Raw genomic sequence first — 25,625 nt, 5'->3', positions numbered from 1 at the left:
TCCTACCTGCTTTCCGCCTGGTATAACCATAAGTTTGTTCTCTATGTCTGTGAGTCTGTTTCTGTTTTGTAGATAAGTTCATTTGTATCTTTTTTTTTTTTTTTAGATTCCACATATAAGTGATATCCTATGGTATTTTTCTTTCTCTTCCTGACTGAATTCACTTAGAATGACAGTCTCCCAGTCCATCCATGTTGCTGCATGTGGCATTATTTTATTCTTTTTTAAGGCTGAGTAATTGAATACTGTTAACTCTTATGTATGTGTAATGGGCTGGGGAAAGGGGTATCACTCGAAGTTACCATGAAAACAAAGCAGCCGTCTCCTCTGAAATGTCTGGGGATAGATTACTTCTGGTTTCATTAGGCACCGTCCGCCGCAGTGGGGCTCCACATTGACGCTCACTAGGGCTGCTAGGCAGGGAGGGGGAGCCAGAGGAGGGGAGTGAGTCCTGGAACCAGGCAACCCCAGGGGAGGTGGGGTGGAACATACCTGGGGAGGGCCTGGGTCTACCTACACCCGACAGTACCAGCTCCGGGGAGTGGGTGTAGCTCAGCAGTAGAGGGCGTGCTCAGAGTCCACGGTCCCAGCACCTCCCTTAAGGGAAAAACAAACAAACATCAGCACCTGAAACCACATGACTCCTCTCTTCCCAATCCCCACCATCTCCAACAAAAGTCAGCCGCTGCCTAATTTCTGAACTTCCCCGGGGAGGTAAGACTTTCCTTAATTCCACCGCACCTCAGTTCCTGCAAAAGCGTGTCAGAGCTGCCTGTGTAGAAGATGAGGAGCTGTCCTTCATCTTCTGAGCACCCCCCTTATTTTAAAAATTAAACATTAAAAACCTGTCTCAGTATCAAGAAGGTGATCCAAGACAAGATCAGTAACAGGCATTGATGAGGGGGAGAGCCGGGCTTGCCACTGGCTCCTTTCTGAGTTGTAACTCATCACGTGATGGGAGGTCAGCCTCAGCACGCGGTCAGCTGTGACCTGAGAGGGACTGCAATGGCCTCAGTACAGAAAGGATCACACAAGGGCCTTCCCATGCCATGCTAAATCCACACACACACATTCTCTCATAGCTCCCCGTCTTAGCCTGCTCAGGCTGACATGCAAAGTTCCACAGCCTGGGCAGCTTGAACAACAGGAATGCATTTCTGTGGCTCTGGAGGCTGGAAGGCCACGATCTAGGTACTGCGGTCTCACTGTGGACTCACATGACTTCTTTGTGTGCTGAATGGGAGAGAGACAGAGAGACAGAGAGAGCACGAGCTTCTGGTGTCTCTTCTTACCAGGGCGCTAATCCCAGCATGAAGTGTCCACCCCACCGACCTCCTCGAAGCCTGATTACTCCCAAAGGCACCGTCTCCAAATGCCTTTCCACTGAGGGCTAGACTTTCGCATATGAATTCTGAACACAAACATTCAGCCCATGACAGCCCCCAATTCACAATACATAGCACCCAATGCCTTGCATGCCTCGAGCTCTGCGAACCATGCATTCTTGCCTGGAAAGCACCGTCAGTAGCGGTAACACATCCTCTATGGTTGTACAGAAAAAGACAGCCCATTATCCATAGCTCTTTGTATGCCATAGGCTGTCTTCCTTCCAACCACTACTGCTTGTCAGACTTGTCACACGGACACACACAGGGCTGTTTCCTTCCAAACAACACCCCTCCTGGTTTCTAGTCCCCACCTCGTCCATCTACAGCTGTTCACAACTACCAGTGCGTCGGTGCAAAGGATGCCTCAGTGGCTATTTCCATTCTGAAAAAAAGAAGCCAAGTATTTGCACACACTCTTCGTGGAGATGTATAAAAAGTCCACCTGAGGTGGGGCGCCTCCTTATCCTATTAGACAAATTGCGTGGTACTCTTCGCCATTAAAACGGAAGATGTCAAATCACCCTTACACGAAAGAAAATTGATGTTTACAGAAATTCTACAGGGAACGTATTTTGATGGCAGCTTTAAATTCCCTGACGTAAGAAAAGTAAATTTTTTTTGTTTGGTTTATTTTCAGAAACAGGAAAAAGAAATTTTTTTCTTAACTCCTGTAACCAATTTAGAAGAGACAAGATGGAAAGGAAGTTGGTGAAAACAGGGGAGAACAGAAGTGCAGCCCCTTTGAACTAAGCAGAGGAACAAATCCTACAGGACCGCGACATAGAAAGAAAACTCCATCGTTGACAACAGAGACTGAGGATGCTGGTCTCCTTTGAAAGTCTGGAGAAGCAGCGCGGAATAGCAACACTGGCCATCGCGATGACTGCAATTTGTGCATTACAAATGGTGTGTTTTTAATAAGTTCTTACACTGGTCTATCCCTTTGTTCCAAAGATCCGAAGCCTCCCCAGGTCATTTTTCTTCTTTCTGATCAGAGCCTCCTTTTTCTAGCAAAACCGCAATGCCAATATTAATGGTATAAAATGGATCCGAGTGAAAAACCAACTGTGTAACGTTGCTGTAATACCTCCATCCCTGTGAAGCGAACGGCAGTGACCGAGGAGGGAAGGTTGGGTGTCATGCCCTGAAGGATGCTCATCTGAGCTGGAACATGACGACTGTGGGAGTGGCAACACCCCGAGGGAGATGGAAGGAAGGACAGCTGTGTGTTCCACTGGTACGGATGCTGGGCAATTCAGGGTCCCGACAGAACCACCGGCCTTGCAAGATAGTCATGTCCCCTTGACAGCAAACCGTCCCTGCTGCACGAGGAAATTCACCATCTTTATCTCCAGAAGCTTAGCAACTAGAAGTCACGGTTGAAAAAAAGCAAAGCATGGAAAATGAGAGATCCTTTCTTACCCTTTCAGACATTGAAGATATGAGATTAGGAGGCTGATCCCTGAGTTTCTTCATAAATAATTCCCTCTATTTCACTTAAGGGAATATTCAGAAAAACTTTAATTCAGAAAAACAGTGCCGATTCAAGTTCCGAGTTAGTACACTTCAGCTCCAAGTCTTCTGAAACTCAGCGAATGCATGTGTTCACTTACTCCACAATTATTTCCTGACAGGCACTGCGCATATAACGTGATGCTAAGTAACAGAAATTCAGAGATGGATGAGATACGGTACAGTTCCACAATGGCCTCAAAGCACACAGCTGCTGTCCTGTTCACAAGTCTTAGCACCGCCTCACAGAGGTATCTGCCACCGCCAGGTCAAATTGTCCCCCCAAACACGTATTTTTCCATGTAATAAATCCATTTCATAGTGGTAGGGGAACGGTCATGTGAACTATTGGCTTAAGGTCAGTGTGGTGTCCCAGTTGTGTGAAAAATAAATAATTAGGGGACTCAGGGGACTGTAAGCTTCTCTACAGCAGTCGAGGGGGTATGTCTTTGAAGAACCAGACTTCTGTGTCCTCGTCTTTAAAGCTGACATAACACCACGTACCCAAATATCTCGGGAGATGGTTGCATGGTACCTCTCATCTTTCCTATGCTACATGATCACCCTACAATATTCCAATTATAGACACTTACATAACTTATCTCCTTCTCTCATAAGCCTCAATAATCATGGCTTTCATTATTATGTCGTAGCTTGGCTGTCCCAGTTCAAGAAAGTTTCCAAAAGGGAAGATTAAGGTTTCAGCCTTGTGCCTGTCCACATTAGCTGTCCTGGCCCACTTATATTTTAATTCTGCATCTGAATTCCAATATTACATGTCTTTTGTGCATTAGATTTCAATTTCCAGATGGCAGGAATTTGATTAATTAAAATACAGCTACAGTGCCTGTACCTAGAAGGCTTAACCTATATTAAATAATAATCATTTCAATATCAGGACAGACTAAGGGAAAGTCCAAACTATTAACATTGTACCTCAGGATAAATTCTCTCTGTAAAAACATTGCACTCACCCGTCTCCCGTGTATATCTTCAAAGTGGTCCTTACTCGTCTCCAAAATTAGAATGTTTAGAGAATTCGTTTTGGGAGACCTCCACTGCTGGTCAAGATGAGGTAATTTCCTGCCTGACAATAACAAGACAGTAACAACAACAAACCCCAAACAAGTCAATGAAGCAAAGTTGCAAGACACTGGACAGGAGGAATAAAGGGCCGTGGCCCCCGAGAGACAGGAAGTAAATGAAGTAAGCCTGAGCCCTGCCCCAGCTTACTCCTTGAAGGAGCACCCAGGCCTCTGTACAGAGACGGGGAGCCCAGGCTGAGCCTGGCCAGTGCTCTGAGTTGAGGAGACAAGGCTAAGGGTCCAGGGAGACCAAAGAGGCTGCTGGGACCAGAAATCCGATGGGAGGGAGCCACCCGGAAACCTGCAGAGGGTTCCCTTGAGGACTCAACTGAGTGTTGATCAGCACCTGTGTGTGAGCTGGGGAAAGAACCACCTGGAACAATTGTTGGGAAGAGTGCCAGTCGTTCACACAGGCCTGGGAATAGGGCCTGTTCCCAACAGCCAGACCCCGAAACCTCATAGTCCACGGGCATGAGGTAGACTATTTAGGAAGGTCTTTCCTCAGTGGTGAGGAATAATTAGTTCTAGACTGGAAATTAGTCCACCTAACAAACCATCAAAATGAGACCCAGAAGGATCAAACTAATTCTACATAAATTAACTGCATCCCAGAACAAAGCTCTAGAAGATTTAGAGGAACACAAAAATATCCAACACTCAACAAGATAAAATTCACAATGGCTGGCGTCCAATCTGAGATTATCAGCCAGACAAAGAAGCAGGAACATACAATCCATAATAAGAAGAATCCACTGACTCAGAATTGACACAGACGTTAGAACGATTAGACCAGGACACTGGAACACTTATTATCGCTGTATTCCACACGTTCCAAAACTTACACAGAGATGTGGAAGATATAAAATAAGATCTACGTCAGACTTCCAATGACAAAACCCATAATGCTGGAGTTGAAAAATACACTGAATGGCATTACAAGCAGATTTACGCTGCAGAAGAAAACATCAGTGAACTTCAAGTCATGACAACAGAAAATTTACGAAATGTAATACAGAGAGAAAAAATCGTTTTAAAAAATGAAAAGCGAATCAGTGACCCTGGGACAATTTCAGGTGTCCTAACAAATGTGTGACTGGAGTCCCCGAAGAATGAGGGGAAAACAGAAAATACATTTGAAGAAATAATGGCTGAAATTTTCCCAAATTTGATGGAAATATAGATCCACAGATTTGAGATCTCAACAAGCCCTAAGCACAAGAAACATTAAAAAAAAAAAAAACTACAGTAAGTTACATCATAATCAAATCATTCAAAATCATGAGAAAGAGGGAATCTTAAAAGCAACTAAAAGAAAAATACACCCTATTTATAGGGGTACAAAAATAATGATAATAGGAGATTTCTCATCTAAGAAAGACACAAGAAAATAAAAGTACAAACTAGAAACTGGGATAAATTATTTGCAAAGCCTATATCTGATAAAGGGCTTGTAGCCACAATATTTTTTTTTTAAACTCTCAAAACTGGCTAATAAGAAAACAATCCAATTTTAAAAGGCAAAATCATTTTGGGGGAACATACACTTCATCAAAGAAGATATATGGATGGCAAAAAAGACACGCAAAGATGCTCTGTGTCATTAGTCACAGGGGAATGTAAATTAAGATTACAACTGGGTAGCACCACCCACCTATTAGAACACCGAAAATTAAAAAGACTGACCATAACAAGCGTCGGCAAACATGTGGAGGAACTGGAACTCACTACTACCACACTGCTAGTGGTCACGTAAAATTTGAAGTTTGTCACTTTATTAGAAAGTTAAATACACCCACATCACATGGCTCAGCCATTTTTCTCCCAGGCATTCGCTCAAGAGAAAAGAAAGTATACACCCACACAAATACTTGTGCACAAATGTTCGTAACAGCTTTATCTGTAATTGCCAACAACTGGAAACGACCCAAGTTTCCATCAACAGGCGAGTGGGTAAACAAACTATGGTACATCCATTCCCTGGAACATTCCTCAGCAATAAAAAAGAAATGAAACGCTGATAAATTCAACGACATGGATGATTGTCAAAATAATTACCCTGAGTGAAAGATGATAAAAGATCACATACTATGTGATTTCACTTATATAAACTTAAGAAAATGCCAGCTTATATACAGTGACAGAAAGAATGGTGGTGGTCTGGGGACTGGTATTAGGTGGGAGAGGAGGGGGGATTTCAAAGGGGCATAAGGAAAATTTTGGAGGGAATAGAAATGTTCATTATTCAGATTATGTCGCTACTTCCACTGGTGTATATGTTTGTCAAAAGTTACCAAAATGTATACTACAAATACATGCTGTTTATCATACGTCCATCATATCGCAAAAAAAAATGTGATTTTTAATGTAAAAACAAGGATAAATAAAAGAAAATGAGGTTTTAAAAATAGGTTGTCTTTTTTAGAGTAGGTTTAGGGTCATAGCAATATTGAACCGAGGTGCACACACCCCACTCCCCACACATGTACAGCCTCCTCATTTACATCCACAGCCCCCACCAGAGTGGTGCACTTGTTGCAGTCGATGAACCCACACTGACACATCATCTTCACTCAAACTCCAGAGCTGACATTATGCGTCGCTCTTGGTGTCGTATCCATCATTACGGTATCATACAGAATAATTTTGCTGCCCTAAGAATCTTCTGTTCCCCATCTAGAAAATGAAATTTTTATTTAACTTCTCTTAATACTTTCATTTTTACGTGTATCTTATGTGATAATGATTATAAAATTACATTTGTATCTTTTTGACGAACTCAACTACCTTTTGGAAAATGAGTAAATGGTCAAAGAACATATAACTTGGACCACTGGGAAAATTCACCTTTAAGTGATATTTGTTCAAGTACATTATAGGTAAAACTTTCTACACAAGCGTTCAGGAGTTCATGCTTCTTTTAAGAATTGTGTCATTGCCTGGCTGATCTCCTGCGTGTGTTAGGCTTTTTGACTGAGTGTTGAAATGATTCTTGATGTGAAAAGATTTCATACTGAGACTCCCTGGTGAACACAGTAATGAAGGTTGTTGAGTTGATATGGTTTTTTGTTCCAACTTTGCCAGTACACTGACCCCCAAGTATTAAATCTCAGCATGAAGTTGTGTCTACATTATATTTATACAACACAGTCACACATAACACTTCAGGGATTTTATATCGTAGTGCCAAGGTCATCTTCTCTTAGTTTTGCAAAATCACTTGGGCCCTAAAATTATGGCCGCTGCTTATCAAAACAGTATTTTTAAAGATTTTTCTTATCAAGGTCATGTTTGACATGAATATCAGGGCAAAATTTCCCTGTGCCATTACAAAGTTCCTTTATCACCTTATTTTTTAGTGACTAGTTGAATGTCTACACATGATGTGTCATAAGTTCAAGGAATTTTTCCAATATAACATTCACTGATTAGAGAATTTCAGAAAAAAAAAAAACTTTAGAAAAAAATGTTCCTCTGATTTTTTCCATTGTATTTTCGTCAATATATTGCCAAACTACTTTAAATATTGGATTTTATCACACCACTGATAAGTGTTCAACGATGATTCTTCATAATCCACCACCTACAGTGGAAAAAAAGGAAATTTTTGTATAAGTACAAACCACATTAAAATTCAGAGAATCCTAGGCTAACACTCAAAAATAGGAAATCACATTTATAATGCATTTGATTTCTTGTTTCAAATAAGACAACACATGTTTTCAGGAGCCCTAAAAATTGTTTTGATGTCTTGTCTCAGTGTCCTTGGAATGACACTATTTTTCAAAGGTTTGGTACAGGTCACAGAAGGTAAATAAATTCATGTCTTTTATTCTTTTTAGGGGAGGGTGGGGAGGGGGAGGCTATTCAAATGTTGGTAAAATTAGACTTACCATCACAAGAAGGCCCAGTGTTGAAGACTGTTTCAGTGACATTAGTTTATTCCTACTATGAGGACCCTGTAGTTTATACACTGAGATTTCATTCAGCAAGCCAAAGAATGAACTCTAACAGGAAAGTCCTATCTCACCTTCCAGTGAAGCCACGATGGGCCAAATGCATGTACACACTTCTAAGGGGAAGTCCAAAGAGTCCTTGGCCCACAATTAACTGAGAAACAGCACAATGGACTGATACCGCTCTTACGCAGGCCCAACTGTGTATCAAATCTTTGGCATTTTCAACTGTGATCATAAGATGTCCTGGTGATGTTGGACTCCTAACGGTACAAACAGAGGCCCCACGTATGGCCTGAAAGTATAACAGTCAGTAGCACAAAGTAAAAGGGAAATTAGTTAAACTTCATTGTGTGGAAATCTAGAAGTCAAAAGTAACTACAAAAATTTACCTCTGAACGTGCTCAGTAGGCTAAATAACCAACAGTGGTGTGTGGGGGACACTTTGTAGCACACAGACACCTAGGATGGTCAGGAGAGAAGAGGTTTTCTCTGGATGCTGGAAACAGCCACACCCTCGGGGGGTTAAAGGCTGGAGCAGAAAATGTTTGGGAAATAGACGCCATAATAGAGAAACACAAATTATAACTGAAATGACATACCATAGGTTTTATCAACTTCTTAGAGCCTGGGGTTGTTAGTACGTTGCTGTACAAGTAGAAATCTCTGCGCTTTCTCAGGGAAAGCAATTCGGCAACGTGTGTCAGAACTGTAAGCGCCCGCGCCCTCTCACACAGCCATCCCGCGTCCGGTAACTTTGCCTACAAACGCGCTCACGCATGCGCAAAATGACCCGTGCACTTAAGAAGTATACCTAGTGAGCGCCAACTGCATACCAGCTACCATTCTAGGTGCTGGGGACAGAGCAGCAAACAGTAGGGTCTCACGGAGCTCCTACTGGTCAGGGGAATAGGCTGTAAATGAATCCGTGCATAACGGGTCAAGTGGCGGCATGAAGACAGAGTAAGAGGGGTGGGAAGGAAGGAGGCGGTTTACAGAAGGCAGCTGAGGGGGTGACGTTTCAACAGGGATCTGGCGAGATGAAGAAAATGCTAAGCAAGGAGCTATGGGACGAGGGCTCTAAATACACAGAATCGTTCCCAAAAGTTAAAGGCAACCTAAAGACATCAACAGGAGTCTGATTAAATAGCCCGTAGGTGGGGGCTGGGTAGACAGGTAGCGAGTATATAAAAAAATGCGTGCGTTATACAATATATGTCTAAACATAAAGACGAAAATGATCTGGCGGCCACAGAGGCGTGCTGGGCGTCTGGGGTGCCGACATTTCTAACAGACTCTCTCTTCGTACCTTGCGAATGATGTACCACACGCATGCGCGCTCACACACAAAACACCACGTGATGCGGTTCATGTTAAATAAATGTGCAGATTTGACCGAGGTAAAAATATCTATCTTGCTTAAACTCTGTCTGGGAGTTCTGAACATCCCAAATGATAAGAGTCTGAAGCCTACAATGCCTGGAGAAGTTTCTGTACAAATACACACCATGTGTGCTACGCTATTTCTGGACTTTCTGGTAAAGACAGGGCCCACAGCAAGAAAAAAATTGTACCTTTGGAAAAGAGCCATTCGAGCAATACATCATTATCATCTGTGTCACTCTGCAGGACTGAATGTCACAGATCCAGTCTCATGCCGAGTTTTTAGGAATTCACACACACACACACAAAGATTTTATATTTTTCCCTTCTAGATTTTAATGGAAATGGTCCTAAAGCAAAAGCCTGTAATTCAAAACAAATTCAAACCAAAAACTAGCACAAGTCCGAAGAAACACACAAACACTGAACTCGGGGTCCACATGAAAACGCACAGAAAACACCTTCGATTTCCCCGTCTTTGCCTTGATTTCCCGGAGCAATGTGACCTTGTGGAGAAGTCACAGGTTCGCTGTGGGCAGAGACGACAGGACAGAAGACAGCGTTCGTTGGAGGACAGGTTTCCAGTGTTTAACTGACCCGCTCCCTGACGGGGGCACACATCCCGGGAGCGGTGGCCAGTCCCCAGCTGGTCTCAGCAACACTGTACACGAGGTGGGGATGGCCCTGTGGGCGGGGCCGCCCCGGGAGCGCCGGTGCCCGTGAACCTGGGCTGCCCTCCCGGCGCCCTTCACTGGGCTCGGGCTGCACCCTCCCCCACTGCTGGCAACTCCCGCTGTTATCCCACTGAGCAGCCTTGGTAAGCAGAATTCCTGGGGTTCTATTCATCTTATTTACTTATTTTCAAGGCTGAGGTTTAAAAAGTATAAACGTTACAGAGGACGTTGAAGCTAGGGAGGTGGTGGCCAGGGCAGGGATCACTCTCCCCACGTGTGCTTCTGCGGGCGGGGTACCACTGTCCCTGAGCTGTTCCTTGGTAGCGCTCAACGGTGCTCTGAACTTTGGACTCAGGAGACAAGCATTTGCAGACACGCTGAGAGCTTCCCACGTCTACTTTTAGGTCCTTGTTAATGTGCGCGTTCATCTCACCTGATGTTTTCGTTGGATAAAGCATCCCCACTGCATCTTCGAATGAAGACGATGACACCTACACTGTAGCTCCCTTCCAGGTGGTCCCCTCCCTGCTCATCCTCCAGAACATTCTTGTCGTCCTTCAGTCACATCCAGCCCTGCTGAAATCAACCACCGAAATCTCAGAGATACCTTAAAATCACATCCTTTCTATCTGTGATTCAGAGCTCAAAGTATAGTTACAGGATGGTATTTTCCATGACCCGGTAGCCATCGAGTCCCACCGCGGGAGTGGTATGAGGTCAGGGAAACCAATGAGTCATGAATAGCATGTCTGGCTGTCAAAGTGTACATGTCATAAACACTCATTCATAAAAGCATTAAGTGAATCTGCTGTAATAGTTTTATTTGATTGCATTACTATGTACATAGATAGCAATACAGGATTTCTCTGTGAAGAGAGGAGGGGGAAGGCGAAGCTGAAAACTGACAGTAATGGGGAGGAGGTTGCCTAGAAGCAAACAGCTAAAGATTTAAAAGGCTCTTCTAAAAGCATCCCTCTGGCATTCTGACAGTTTCAAGGATGAAATCAACATCCTGTTGAACATTTTCACCCTCACATTTTCTTCCCACCTCTACAGCCCAGCCAGCAGATCTGCACACAAGGGAGCAAAGACAGCGGGCCCCGGGTCTAGCTCACTGCTCCTAGAAATGACAGCAGGAACAACAGACCTGGCTGGATGGAGAAAGCACTGCTGCTTGCACGGAGCCCCATGAGCAGTTCCAGGACTTGGAAGCCGGTGCTGTACTGGGCTTTTTAGTTTCCTGCACAGATGTAGGTGCACACAGTGAATAACAATAATCCCCATGCTGTAAAAAAAGCCATAGCTTTTTTGAGACTGCAATCTGTTTCCAAGGCAATTGAAATTTGAAACCTTAGAACTGAAGAACAGTGTAGTAGAATCTTATTGACGGAGATTTCATCTTGTGTGCAACCTTGGAGGTCCTTAAAAGTGATGTAAGATGCTATCAATAAAAGATCAGAATAAGCTTGTTGGATACAATTGGAATATAGTTGTGGTAAGATCTAAGTATGCTCTCTGTTTCTAACAAAGAATTTATCGTGGTGATCCAGGAGAGGATAATTAAGAAAAAAGGATGTGGAACTCTTTCAATGACAGATAACTCTGGCTACTGGTGAGCTAGCCAGGTATGTGGCTGCTGTGAATCAAAAACGCCAGACGAAACAGACACAGCTGCTCTCACTAAAAATCAAGTGCTTGCACCATTTACAATAGCCAACCTAAATGTCCATCAACAGAGGACTGGATAAAGAAGCCGTGGTGTATAGATATACAATGGAATACTACTCAGCCAGAAAAAAGAATAAAGTAATGTCATTGGCAGCAACATGGATGGAACTGGAGATCATCATTCTAAATGAAGTCAGCCAGAAAAAGAAAGAAAAATACTATATGATATCATTCATATGTGGAATCTAAAAAAAAAAAAAAAAAAAAAAAGGACACCAATGAACTTATCTACAAAACAGAAACAGACTCCCAGACACAGTAAACAAACATGGGTATGGAGAGGAAAGGGGGTAGGGAACGATAAATTGAGAGTTCGAGATTTGCAAATATTAACTAGTATTGCATAAAAAACAGATAAAAAACAAAGTTCTTCTGTAGAGCATGGGGAACTGTATTCAATACCTTGTAGTAACCTATAATGAGAAAGAATCTGAAAAGGAATCTATGTGTGCATGTGCATGACTGAAACATGATGCTGTACACCAGAAATTGACACATGGTAACTGACTATACTTCAATTAAATAAACAAATATAAATAAACACTGCTTGCAAAGAATGCAATGGAAACTAATTGTGCTGGGTCCAAATGTGTCACGGCAAATTCAACAGCCAGCCTTCACCAAGCAAAGGTAACACGAGGCTGTGGGCAGAGAGGGAGGCATAGGGCCTGTGTTTGAACCCAGCGGTACAAGCCTGTCATCAATTTAAAATCAGCTTCTCACGAGGGGAGGGTAGAGCACAGGTTTAGCATGCATGAGGTCCGGGGTTCGAGCCCGAGCCCCTCCATTATATTAGTAAATAAAATAAAAAGTAAATGATTAAGATAGGTTCAAATCTTCCTTTTATAAAAAAAGACACATCTGACCACATTAAAAATAAATAAAATCAACTTGTTTTTCTGTGATTAAAAACACTTTAGAACTTTTTTAACACTTGGGATTCAGCTTAAACTGAGGTGTCTGGAGATGTGAGTTCATAAATTGAGAGATTCTTGTCTTATTAGTACCTCGTTATAGGAAACGTAGCATCCGCTTTTCTGAGTTATGAAACCTGGTTTGTGCCAGATTCGACTCCAAAATATCTTGCGAGTAATCAACAATGTCAATTACTTTACCTTCCCAAAGGACTGGTTTGAGTTTCAAAATGATGTTTACCCGCCCTTACTAGTTCACACGAGGCCATTTCCGCTTCCAGATTTTTCTGGACAGAGGAGCAAAGCAAAGCGTCTGCAGACAAGAGGAACCTTACCGTCCCCCCAACACATTCCCCAGGCTTCTCACTTTCCCGCCCCTGAGAAGTTTTCACTGATCTGTCACTGAGCGCTCCCTGGAGCTCCACAAAAGCACGGAAAACGTGACCAGACGTTTCAGCCGTGCCCTCGGTGGGGGAGCTGCAGACACCGCCCTCATCCGGCTGTCAAGATTCTTTAGGACATCTTATGTCTCAGAGACAGAAGTTATTTTAGAGTGATTGACGGAGGCAGGGCTTCTGGAATTAGAACAGGTGTGATTTGCGTCCACATCTGTTTGGCCATAAAATATTGGCAAGTAAGTGGGATATCCAGGTTCACAGCTGCTTTCCCAAAGCTCCACGCTGCAGTTAATACCCTCCTCAGACAGCAAGAGCAGGGAGTGAAATATTCTCTCAAAAATGAGATTATCCATGCTGTGTTTACAATTTAGCCCATGTTTCTGAATATTTAATAAAATTAAGTCATCTGCATTCGTTGATTCTAATACATCCCTTTGTTTTAAGATGCCTGCTTTCTTTTCTTACTCCATGTGTTTCCATCATTCCCTTGGAATAAACCTCTGAGGCATAAGTACAATATCCCCCCTTAAGAGGGGAGAGTGTAGCTCAGTGGTAGAGTGCATGCTTAGCATGCATGAGGTCCCCAGCACCTCCATTTAAAAAAATGATTTTAAAATAGATACATTTCCTCTTAAGAGGGAAGAGCACCCCCAGAGAACACACGTGCACACCCTTAGACCCAGTTAGGCCGTTTCACTGATGCTCGTTTCTTTTCTGTTGTAAAGATACATTTAATAAGTATTGACCGATTTTGAGATGGAGGTTTTCAGGACTACTTGATTAATATTTTCAGACAGCCAGGCCTTTGCATTTTAGTAGTACTATATTAACCCATGCTCAGAGAAAATAAATTTTTGCTTCTGTAATTCCACAAAATACTGTCCCAGGCTGGGAAACAAATGACCAGAGGGAAAAAATCATCCTGACTTTCACACCAAGATGTAAGTTCCCCTTAGTTTCTCTCTCCACAAGGCCAGTATGTCTACTGAGATAGGTTGCTTGTGGCAAGATTTTATATTCATTAGAAAATCATGTCTTGTGGGGGAAATGGGGTGGGAAGGGATAAATTTGGGAGTCTGAGATTTGCAAAGGTTAACCACTATATATCAAAATAGATTGTTTAAAAAAAACAAATTTCTTCTGTATAGCATGGGGAACTATATTCAATATCTTATAACCTTTAATGAAAAAGAATATGAAAATGAATATATGTATATATATGCATGGCTAGGACATGATGCTGTACACCAGAAATTGACACGTTGTAACTGACTCTACTTCAATAAAAAAAGAAAACAAAAGAAAATCATGTCTTGGAGGTTATTTTCATCGGCAGCTGCAAGGGAACTCGACACAAAAGCCATTTGATTTTAAGTCGCTTAAGGCAAAGAAAAACACCTGTCCATCACTAGATTCCTCAAAGGACCTACTATAAATGTGCATTCCCCAACTGTCATCCAACTCCCTAGTGACTATCAGGGCCCTCACTGAAATTACCAGGTGTTTCACGTAGCAATTCCCTAGCACTTCTGAAACGTACATGAAGTTCTGAGCACAGTAAACCTATATTGAGTGGAGCCTAGCAGACTGTGGGCCGGACAAAATGTGAAAGAAAGTTCCTCTTTGCCCTCTTCCAAGGGCAGCCTCTGCCTGCTGCCAGAGAGAAGGCGGGGGGTGGGGGTGGGGGGCTTCCAAATCTCGCGGGTGAGAAGGCAGGGATCTGAAGGCTGGAGACAAGCTGTCTGTCTAAAGACCCAGCTCCAGCCTCAGATGATGTAAGAATCAAGAACCCTGAACTATATATAAAAATAGGTAAAAAATAAATTTCTTATGTGTAGCACAGGGAACTGTATTCAATATCTTCTAATAACCTTTAATGAAAAAGAATATTAAAATGAATATATGTATATATATATATTATATATATATATATATATGCATAACTGGGATATATATATATATATATATATATATATATATATATATATATGCATAACTGGGACATTATACTGTACACCAGAAATTGACACATTGTAACTGACTTTACTTCAATTCAGAAAAAGAAGAACCCTGGGGAGGTCGGGTCAGGTACCAAGACTCTCTCCCTTGGCCATTCCCACAGGTCCTATCAGCATTCTCAGCAGGACCACATTAAATCCACTCTCCATGCTGTTACAATTCCTGCCCATTTTTTTATTTTGTTTTTGAGTTGTTGTTGTTGTTTGGGGGGAGTAATTTTATTTACTTACTTACTTACTTACTTACTTAATTTATTATTTATTTATTTATTTATTTTAACAGAGGTGTCAGGGACCTCGTGCATGCTAAGCACATGCTCTACCACTGAGCTCTACACTTCCCCCCATCTTTTAATAAACAGCTCATTCAACATAAACGGGGGGGGCAGTCTTCCTGCCTATTCCTGGCTTTGTTAACCTTCGCTTTCCTACACCACTCATTTTGACCATTTATCTATTATCATCCATTCCTAGATAGATGTGTACACATAGAACAGAGCAGGTGGCTTGACAAACACTTACAGAAGAATGAACAAAGGCGCCAGCATGCAGTTTGATTGTCCGTGGGGTGAAAAGCTGAGAAGCGGTCAGCACAGGAGTCCAAGCTGAGCCAGGGGTCCCTGATCCTTGTCGACTCTTCAGTTGCCATTGCTAAATGCCCAGTTGGCGCCAAGTTTTTATGTAAAATTACTTCTCAGAAAAAAACGTGAGAATAATTGTATTACTGAAGCATCCATTTCCATCGAACATGTCTGGGGGAAAAAACTAACTTTGGCTTAGGTATAGCAGGATTTTATTTCCTGATATTATATATAGAGAGAGAGAGAAAGGAAATAATATATTAAAATTTTGTGTAGCCAAAATAGAAATCCCAGAAGGACAGGAGATCCAGGGATCATTTTGTTAAATGCCTTTTCACATCAAAAATGAAAATGCCCAGTGTTCATGGGCAACAATGTGTAGTCAAATCATCAAGATATGCAAATAGAAAAATAGAAAAGTCAGTAATATCTGTAAAATATGAACTCTTTTAAACTCTACAGTCATTTGAGAATTATCTAATTAACAAGATAGAGCTTAATTTAAAAAAAAAAATGTGGTACTGTGTACCAGACCCAGTGCTACAAAGTGTGCTCATTTAGTCTTCTCGATAAATCTATGCATTAGAGACCATCGTCATTTCCATGTTTCACTTGGGGAAACTGAAGCCCAGGGCTGAGAAACTCGCCTGAAACCACCCAGCCAGTAGGGGGCAGAGCAGGCTGCGGCCCCAGCAGTGCAGCTGCACCTGGGAACACACCCTGGGTCAGCTTCCTCGTCCACGCAGGTGGGGCTAATGATCACGTGTGTGGCATCGCCATCTGTGGTGGGGACAGGGCTGGAAGATGAAGTCTGGCTCAACTCAGAGGAACAGGAAAAATTCCGGACATTTTCAACATACTGAATCTTGGCTAGAATCCTCTTTAAAAACTCTCTTGCTTTATTGTTCGTTTCATTATTGTTATCACCTTATTCAATAGCTCTAATGGACTTCCAACCACCTCACCGGTTTATGAAGAACTAGGTCAAGAAATAGAAAGTGTCCCTACCGATATTTTAATCCCTGCTGAAATGGGAGAGAAAAATAGCAGATCTAAAAAGCAGACAAACAAAATCCTTGAAAGCTCTGTTCTTGCGGGTAAAGTGTAACACAATGAGCTTCCTCATGCCAGCAGCCTGGAAAGAAAGTTTTCAAGTATTTAGAGGAAGATAGTTGATGTTCAGTGGCTGCATAAAGCTCACAGCAATGGAATCTTACACACATTGGAGTGTGACCTTCGGGGAGTTAATTTATTCATGGGTTTATGTCTTCATCTGTCAAGTAAAAAGACAGATGGCTTCTACTGACATCATTTATTCCTTAATGTACTTATATCCTTACATGTGCTTTAAATGATACAGAATTTGAAATAATTGTATGATCTATAAATATTCCTGTCTATCTAAATGATCATTTAATAGCTTGATGGTGAATTTTGTTGTCTTTCATTCCTCTAGTTTTTTTACTTTGACAAATTGCAAAGCTATGAGAAATTGAAAGAAAAGTTCAGTGAACACCGTACACCCCCTGCCTAGACTCACGAGGTATCAAACATCTTTCTACATTTGCTGTGTCCACCCACTGCCCGTCTCTCTCACACACGCAGATGTGACACCACACATATGATGACACGTCCTCATTAGTTACTCCCTATATATCTCTTCAGAACAAGAACTTTCTCTTACATAAACACACCATTACCATACCCCCAGAAATTTGACATAGGCACCACATTGTTTAATATAGAGTCCGTATTCAAATTTCTCTGATTATCTACAAAAATGTCCTTTCTAGCTGTGTTTTTTTAAACCCTAGATCCAATCAAGGATTATGCATTTCATGTAACTGTCATGTCGCTTTAGTTCCCTTGAACTTAGATAGTATCCTGCCTTTTTGTTTGTTGTTTATGACTGATGATTTTTGAAGAATCCAGGTCAATAGTAAAACCGAGCAGGACCCTGTGGGGCCGTCCCAGGGACAGACTGCCCCCACTCCGTGTTCCCTGCCTCTTGTTTGTAAAAAAGCTTTAGCCTCCTAGGCCCTCCCTAAGTTCCAAAGAACAGATGTAATCAGAGAAGTTTAAAAATAGAGAAACAAAGAAAAACAGTCACACAAGACAAAATAATAATAGTTTAACCATAAAACAAAGTCAAAACCTTTAGCTCCTCCTCAAGGGCTATAGATAATATCCTGGGCCAGATCCTTGAGTTGTTCTGCAGGCACTAAAACCCCACCAGGTGGAGGAAGTTGACCAAATGCTGACCGTGAACACGTAGACCCCAGACCGGTTGGAACCAGAAGGCTGTTGATTGACATTTCTGAGATAGCACTCTCTTATCTGATCACCAGCCAATCAGAAAATTGTACACCAGCTGATCACACATCTGTGACCCTCTCCCTCACTCTGTCTTTAAAAACAAGACTGAAAATATTCTGAATTTTGTCAATATTGAGTATTCTTTCTTTTTAATTGAGATATGGTCAGTTACAACGTGTCAGCTTCTGGTGTACAGCATAATGGTTCAGTCATACTATACATATATTTATTTTCATATTCTTTTTCATTATAGGATTTCATTATAAGATATTGAATATAGTTCCCTGTGCTATACAGGAGAAATTTGTTTTTTATCTATTTTATATATAGTAGTGAGTATTTTCACATCTCGGACTCCCAATTTATCCCTTCCTATCCCCATCCCCCTGGTAACCATAAGTTTGTTTACTATGTCTGCGAGTCTGTTTCTGTTTTGCAGATAATTTCATTAGCGTCTTCTTTTTTCTTTTCTTTTTCTTTTTTTTTAGATTCCAGATATGAGTAATATCACATGGTATTTTTCTTTCTCTTTCTGGCTTACTTCACTTAGAATGATCTCCAGGTCCATCCATGTTGCTGCAAATGCCATTACTTTATTCTTTTTATTGCTGAGTAGTATTTCATCACATAAGTATACCACAACTTCTTTATCCAGTCATCTGTCGATGGACACTTGCTTCCATGTCTTGGCTGTTGTAAATAGTGCTGCTATGCACACGGGTGCATGTATCTTTTCAAAGTTGAGTTCCCTCCAGATATATGCCTAGGAGTGAGATGGCTGGATCATATGGTAAGTCTATTTTTAGTTTTTTGAGGAATCCCCATACTGTTTTCCATAATGGTTGCACCAAACTGCATTCCCACCAACAGTGTAGGGGGGTTCCCTTTGCTCCACACCCTCTCCAGCATTTATCATTTGTGGACTTTTGAATGGTGGCCCTTCTGACTGGTGTGAGGTGATGCCTCATTGTAGTTTTGATCTGCATTTCTCCGAGAATTTGTGATATTGAGCATTTTTTCATGTGTCTATTGGCCATTTGCATGTCTTTACTGGAGAATTGCTTTTTTAGCTCTTCTGCCCATTTTTGGATTGGGTTGATTTTATTTTTGTTATTAAGTGGTATGAGCTGTTTATATATTCATGCATTTCTTTATATTTTTTTGCTACAAGTGTAAAAAATGTATATATTGCTAAGTAGTAGTCAGTACTGTTTGCAGGTTTATAAACCTTATAGGAATGGTATTATATCATATGCATTCCTCTGCAGTTTATACTTTTCATTGAAAATGATGTTGTAAGAATCACCTGGGTGGATATAGATTACTCTAGTTCCTTAATTTTCACTGAAAAATACCATTCTATGATTTGATTACACCACAATTTACTTATACATTCTTCTCTTATTAAACATTTAGGTTGCCTCTAATTTCTACTAATACAAATTCTATCATGTAAGTGCATTCGGTGCGCCTGAGTGAGAGCTCCCCTAAGGTGTGAATGTAGAAATAAATTCCTAATTCGAAGGATGTTGTATCTTAAAGTTGCTCAGTTATTGCCATTTTATTGTCCAAAGTAGTTATTCCATTTTATTCTCCCATTGCGGGTTCTGTTATTCTGATAATGGGTGCTATGATCTGAGTGTTTGTGTCCCCCACCAAATACATACACTGAAATCCTAACCCCCAAAGGTGACAGTATTAGTAGGTGGAGCCTCTGGGAGGTGCTTAAATCATGAGGGTGGAGCCCTCACCAATGGAATTAGTGCCCTTTTTAGGGAGGCTCCAGGGAGCTTCCACACCACCTCCACCACTCAAGGGCACAACGAGAAGGCTGAGACCTGGACGAGGGCCCTCACCTGACCATGTTGCACCCTGACCTTGGACTTCCAGCCACCAAGACCAGCGAGCAATAAACGTCTGCTGTTTATAAGCCACCCAGTCTGGGATATTTTGTTACAACAGCCCAAACAGACTGAGACAACAGGTATCTTCTGATTTGTCATTTTTGCCCATCTGACAGATACTTCATTATGGTTTTATGTTGTAATTTCCCAATCACTAGTGAAGTTAAGCATTTTTTCCCCCATCTGTCAGCTATGTATGGTTCCTCTTTGGCACATTGCATTTTTCTCTCCATTTTTCTGTTGGACTGTTTTGGCCTTTTCCAACTAATATGAAGGAATCCTTTTACGTTTTTTTCCCCCGGAGTCCAGTTTGAGACAGACACATGCTTTTTGTTTTTTGGGTTTTTTTCCCTCCCTTTTGTACCAGATGGCAATTTCCAGCACACTCTTTTCTCACTGAAGATCTACCCCAAGGAACTGCTTTATTCAGAAGTGTCAGCCCCAGCTCCCCATGTGCACAGGCCCTCGCCTTGCCCCCTATCCCCTACTTCCAATCGCGGCTGTAGACAGATAGCCTCAGAGCATTCTTGGGCTTAACATTCGAGTTTTCCAACTCTTCTTTCTTTTGGGCCCCTGTGAATATTTCTTACTTTCTTGCAAGTTAATCTGTGCCTTCAAATGCTTGAATGTTTGTTATATTTCATCCTGCAAATGGCTTTTCATGATATCTGCTTTTATTTTGCTGGAAGTTCAAGCCCTCCCTTTTATATTGTGAACGTACCATGATATGGTTAACCATGTCCCTGCTGACGCACATTTAGATCATTTTTATTTTATTTTATTTTTAGTGATCCAGGTGGGAGAATTTTACTTTTGTGGGCATTATTTTAATTCAGACCGAAAATGTTTTTTCCCTGGAGAGATTGCCATCTCTGAATGTGTGCTTCCAAAGAAGTAATTTTTTCCTGCTTTGAGCTGTGCCCTTCCCACATCTAAGCCGAAGCTTAATTTCTGCCAGAGGCCTGTCAACCCTGCCCTTCAGCCTGGGACTTTCCTGGGGGCCCCAGCCAAATACAGCTCTCATGGGAAACTCACCATTGAAATTAGATCATTTTTAATGTTTCAGGACAAACAGAAAAGTCTCAGTAAAGACTCCTGTGAACTTGTTATTGTGCCTACATGAAAGTACTTCTATTGCATGAACTTCTAGAAGTAGACTTGTTGTTTCCAAAGGTATGTGATTTTTAGTTTGCTCATCAAAAATTTGCATAAACTCCCCATTTCCATGAATGTCAGCTGGCAGTGACCAAGGTTCCCGTTGCCTCAACAATACTAAATCTTACCCATCCTTGTCAGGCATTAATTTCTTCTTTCTCTTCTGAATTGGCTATTATATTTTGTCTGTTTTGGGCTATAATGTTTTGCATTATAATATATTTTAACACAATAAACATAATATGTTTTGCATTATATGTGTTCTGTTCTCTTATTACTTTGAAAAGATGGTTTTATCATTCAGACAGTAATTCTTTTCTATATGATCCAAATATTTTCTGCAGTCTGTCCTTCAAGTTTATTCATAATAAACACCTTTTACAAACAAGTTTTAATTTATGTCAATTCAAATATGACATTTTTCCTTTGTTTCTTTTTATTTCCCATGATTATAGAAATATCACACTGTATCACACACATTGAAAGAAATTTTAATATTTTTCAGGCTTTCAGAAACCCAGCTGGGAATTATCCTTATACGATAAGAAGCAAATATTAAAGTTTTTTTCATCAGTGCTAATTTCTCCAATATTATTTAATTGTCCATGCTTCCCTCATTAACTTGATATTATATAGATGTGAGTGTGTCTGTGTGTGATATAAAATTTTTCACACTACTCCTTTAATCTGTTGGCCCTTTTCTAAGCCAATACCATGCTGTTTTGATTACTGTGACTTTATAAATGTTTTGATATTAGTGGGATAAAACACTATTCAAAAAAAGGAGCCTCCAGAACCCTCTGGCTATTACTATACCTGTCCAGATGAATTTTGAATTCATTATTTTGTCACAGTCCTCCAAAGGGATTTCATTTTCTTACTTTCTAAACACACAAACACTTTCCTTCACCAAATTGGGTACTTAAAGGATCCTTTATGAGTCAATTAGAAGTCCTGAAAATTGAGTTCTAGGGAAGAAATAAAACATAACAACAACAAAAACACCCCTCACCATCACTTTTCCTTTGAATGCTTAATAAGCACGATCTCATTTCTTCCTCTTAACAACCCTGTGAGGGATGTTTCGTTGAACTCATTTTAACAGTGAAGACACTGAAGTTTGGGAAGCTTCATCAGCTGAGAGTCCACCCAGCTGGAAAGGTGGTGAAACAGAGCTGCTAGCTCACTCTCAGACTAGAACGCGCAACCCCTTCAGTTTCCCTTATCTCTAGAGCCATGGTTCGCACGGTGCCGGACCCGGAGCATCAGAATCACCCGGGAATTTATGGGAAACGCAAATTCCCTGGCCCTGCCCCAGAAGGACCAAGTTAGAAACTCTGAGCATGAAAGTCCAGCCACCAAACTTATAAAAGGTGTCCTGCGGCAGGTGACGTTTGAGAACCACTGGTCTAGACTCTAAAGACTGAGGAGGGTACGAGACATTGTGTGGGGGTGAAAAAAACAGAAGAGAACAGCTTTCACTGAAATGAGCAAGAAGAAATACTGCAGACATTCCAGCTTTTTATCAAATGACTGTTGTGTGGATGATAAAAATCACTATGTGGCTCAGAGGATAACAAAACAGAAAGCGCTAAGCTCAAGCAGTCCCCTTCTACTTTCCAGGTCAGAAACCTGAGAAACCACGAACGGGAGCGTAGAAACCTCGAAGATGCATCAGCCCAGCTCTCTGAGATCTGCACTCCAGAAACACATTCGTTACCCTTTGCTGAGACACGAATCCCCGTCCGTGTGAATTTCATCTCCCCTAGAGGCCAGGATCGGATCTGAAACCTGAGTGAGGAAGTTTGGGAGAAAGAATTCTGGTAAAGAACAGAAAATCAGGGGAGACGGCTGATAAAGACCAGCGTCAGGGAGCCGTGCAGCCAAGGCCGGGAGGAGGGGTGAGGGTGGGGAAGGGGTGGAGGCCACCTGGGTGGACATCAGAGAGGACCAGCCGCAGCATCACCTGGGGTGACCAGGTGAGCCATGCGCCCGGCGTATCTGGGGCCTTCCACAGCCATCTCTGTGATTTAAAAGGGAACCAAAAAATAACTTTTTCGTTATTATTTTTGAATGGGATACACTGACCATTATTTGCAACCACATACAGTCCGGCCAAAGTCTCATTTCGTGAAATTAGGGTTTGGAGCCAGCTGGATTTCCTCATGCAAAGAGGACTCAGTGGGTTCAGGTGTCCAGCCTCTTAGTAAGAATTACCTATTAATTAAGTGATTAAAGATAATCAGCCTTTCAGCTGGGCTTCCTGACAAGAGGAGGGATCGATCTTGGAGAAGCACAGGCTTGGACTAAATACATTTAAAATATTCCCTGGGTCTTTTATTCCGAAGTGAGGTGCCTGCTTGTCTTAGAAAAATTCAGCACACAATTTCAAAACGACCTACACACAGGCAGACCATGACTGTAAGCGTGTCTTCACCACCCTCTTGGAATTTCAAGCAGCATTTTCATGGTTTATTATTTGTATTGGTTTTAATAGGATTCTTTTATGAACCAGTTTAATGAGGAGTATTCAATTATTGCTTCTGAAACCACTGCTGTAATATCAGACTCCGTGCTGCGAGGCCTTTTTCAGGAAAAGTGTGTGTGATCTGAATGGAAAAATAAAAGAACTATTAAATAGCCATTCGTTTGCTTTACTGTATCAAACTTTCTGTTTGCCTGTGTTGGTGAACAGTGGATGTATGCAAATACTCCATCTTTCTCGCTTGGTAAAGCCACTGCATTTTAAAAGAAAATGTATTCAAATCTTGAAGCTCCTATGATGTGACCCTTATCCGATAAGGAGTTTTTCAGAATGAGACCATCTCTATTTCCTTGGACGAATCAGGAAGCACTGGGCAGATTTCTAAACATAGAGAAGATGCCTCAGGCACAACTCAAGAATCCAAAACCAAACAAGCACATTTACTATGTAAAGCTCAATCTGGAGTTTTAAATTGGACCAAGCCCCTTGGAGCCTGTGCCCCAAGGCAAGGCTCAGAGACGGATACCCCAGAAGGAAGAAACTCAAACCGTTAATCCACTTTTAATCACTCATCAGGAGAACTTTTGCAAATGCCTGATAAAACAAGCCAGCATGCCACTTGAGCTGAAAGTGTGACTTGCCTTTTATGTATATTTCACTCCAGCTATGAAAGCTCCCAAGAGCTCATGTACATAGGAGATGATGTTTCACTCTCAGGAATGATGACTGGGAATGTTTGAAGCTGGTTTAGAAGGTTCTAGAATCAGGCCATCACTGATGTAATGACCATGATGATTGCGGCGGGGAGAACAGACTGATCCTGACCAAAGAAAGACCATGCTCTTCCTCCCCTGAGTACCAACGGGCAGTACTCAAACTCTGAACCTGCGTATAGACAGGAGTATTAACCCCTTGTCACTCAGACATCCGATGCCTGATAGCAGACCACTTCACGTATGATGTGAAAAAATTTTTATTAACTGCCACAGAGACCCTCCTTTAGCGTTTCAGTCTTACACAGGTTGGCATCATCCTATGAGATAATGACATGAAACAGAAATTATAGGACCAATAACAAAAACTACACAGGAATGTTGCCTGCCGTAGGCATACTGGTATGAATAAATTATTTGGAGTTCTGAAAAGGCAAAAAGCACCAAGCACCAGCCACCAACAAGAAGCAGCTTGTGGGGAGTGAAGAGAGGGACTGAGGCAGCTGGACACCCCCTCCTCACCTCCGGGACCCCTCCTGCCCTACATGCTCCCTCCAGTCTCTGATTTTACAGGACCCCTCCTCTCCCCACCTGCTCCTCCAGTCTCTGCCATTTTCTCCATCTTAGGCAAAGAGCTTGTGAGTGGAACCTCAAGACAAGTCTCCCAGCCTCCCCACCTCCTTCCAACTAGACTGCCACCCTCTCCTCCTACAGGGGACTCCTGGCTCTGGGATCGTATAAATGGTAAATACTATTGGGTTGTCACTATTATTGTTGTTACTATGATCATTAAGTTCCCAGGTGAGACTGGGGACTCACAGAACTTCCTGTGATAACCTTCTCCCTCCTACTGAGCTGGAGATTACACCAAGTTTCTGTTGATCACCCAAGGGACACCCAAGTGTGGGGGTATTTTGTGACAATATTCTTCGTAACAGTCTGACGATTTGGTTACTATGATGATCCTACTTAATTGAAGTGGGGGAAACACTGAGGCGAAGACAGGCCATGCACTCCCCTAAAGTTAACATCATTGGAACTTACATGCCCTGACTTTCTCGCTAGTAGTCGAGCCAGTTATAAAATCAAAAAACACTGCCATCCAAGGAAGTGTTTACCCTGGGGGAAGGCAAATTAATATAAATGAACTTACCTTGCTAGTTTCCCAGAATACTGATCCTTAGCACTCATTCATCAGCTATTAGACAATCCCATTGCTATTGAAAAATCTTAACAGGAAGAGAAATGTCCCACTGTGAATAATGTGGCCCAATTTAACTAGCCTTTACTGAGTACACACCTGTGAAAAGGTACCACACCAGGGCCTTAGATTTTCAAAGATAAGCCAAGCTTGGCCCTATCTGCAGAGCCTCCAATATGGCCCCATGTTTTGTTCATCCCATCATTGGAGCAATTCC

At 41.8% G+C, this 25,625-nt stretch overlaps 1 long non-coding RNA gene across 2 annotated transcripts in view; it reads right to left on the bottom strand.

The window, feature by feature from the left end:
* Positions 1-25,625, bottom strand: part of LOC141574257 (uncharacterized) — a 68,498-nt gene that overhangs the window by 17,962 nt on the left and 24,911 nt on the right. For both annotated transcript variants that reach the window (XR_012501176.1, XR_012501175.1), the window contains exon 2: positions 493-597. This is a non-coding gene — a long non-coding RNA (uncharacterized LOC141574257). The remainder of the gene's footprint in view (positions 1-492; positions 598-25,625) is intronic.

The sequence above is a fragment of the Camelus bactrianus genome, chromosome 20, assembly GCF_048773025.1.
Source record: "Camelus bactrianus isolate YW-2024 breed Bactrian camel chromosome 20, ASM4877302v1, whole genome shotgun sequence".
Lineage (NCBI taxonomy): Eukaryota > Metazoa > Chordata > Mammalia > Artiodactyla > Camelidae > Camelus > Camelus bactrianus.
This window is presented reverse-complemented; position numbering and strand designations above follow the sequence as displayed.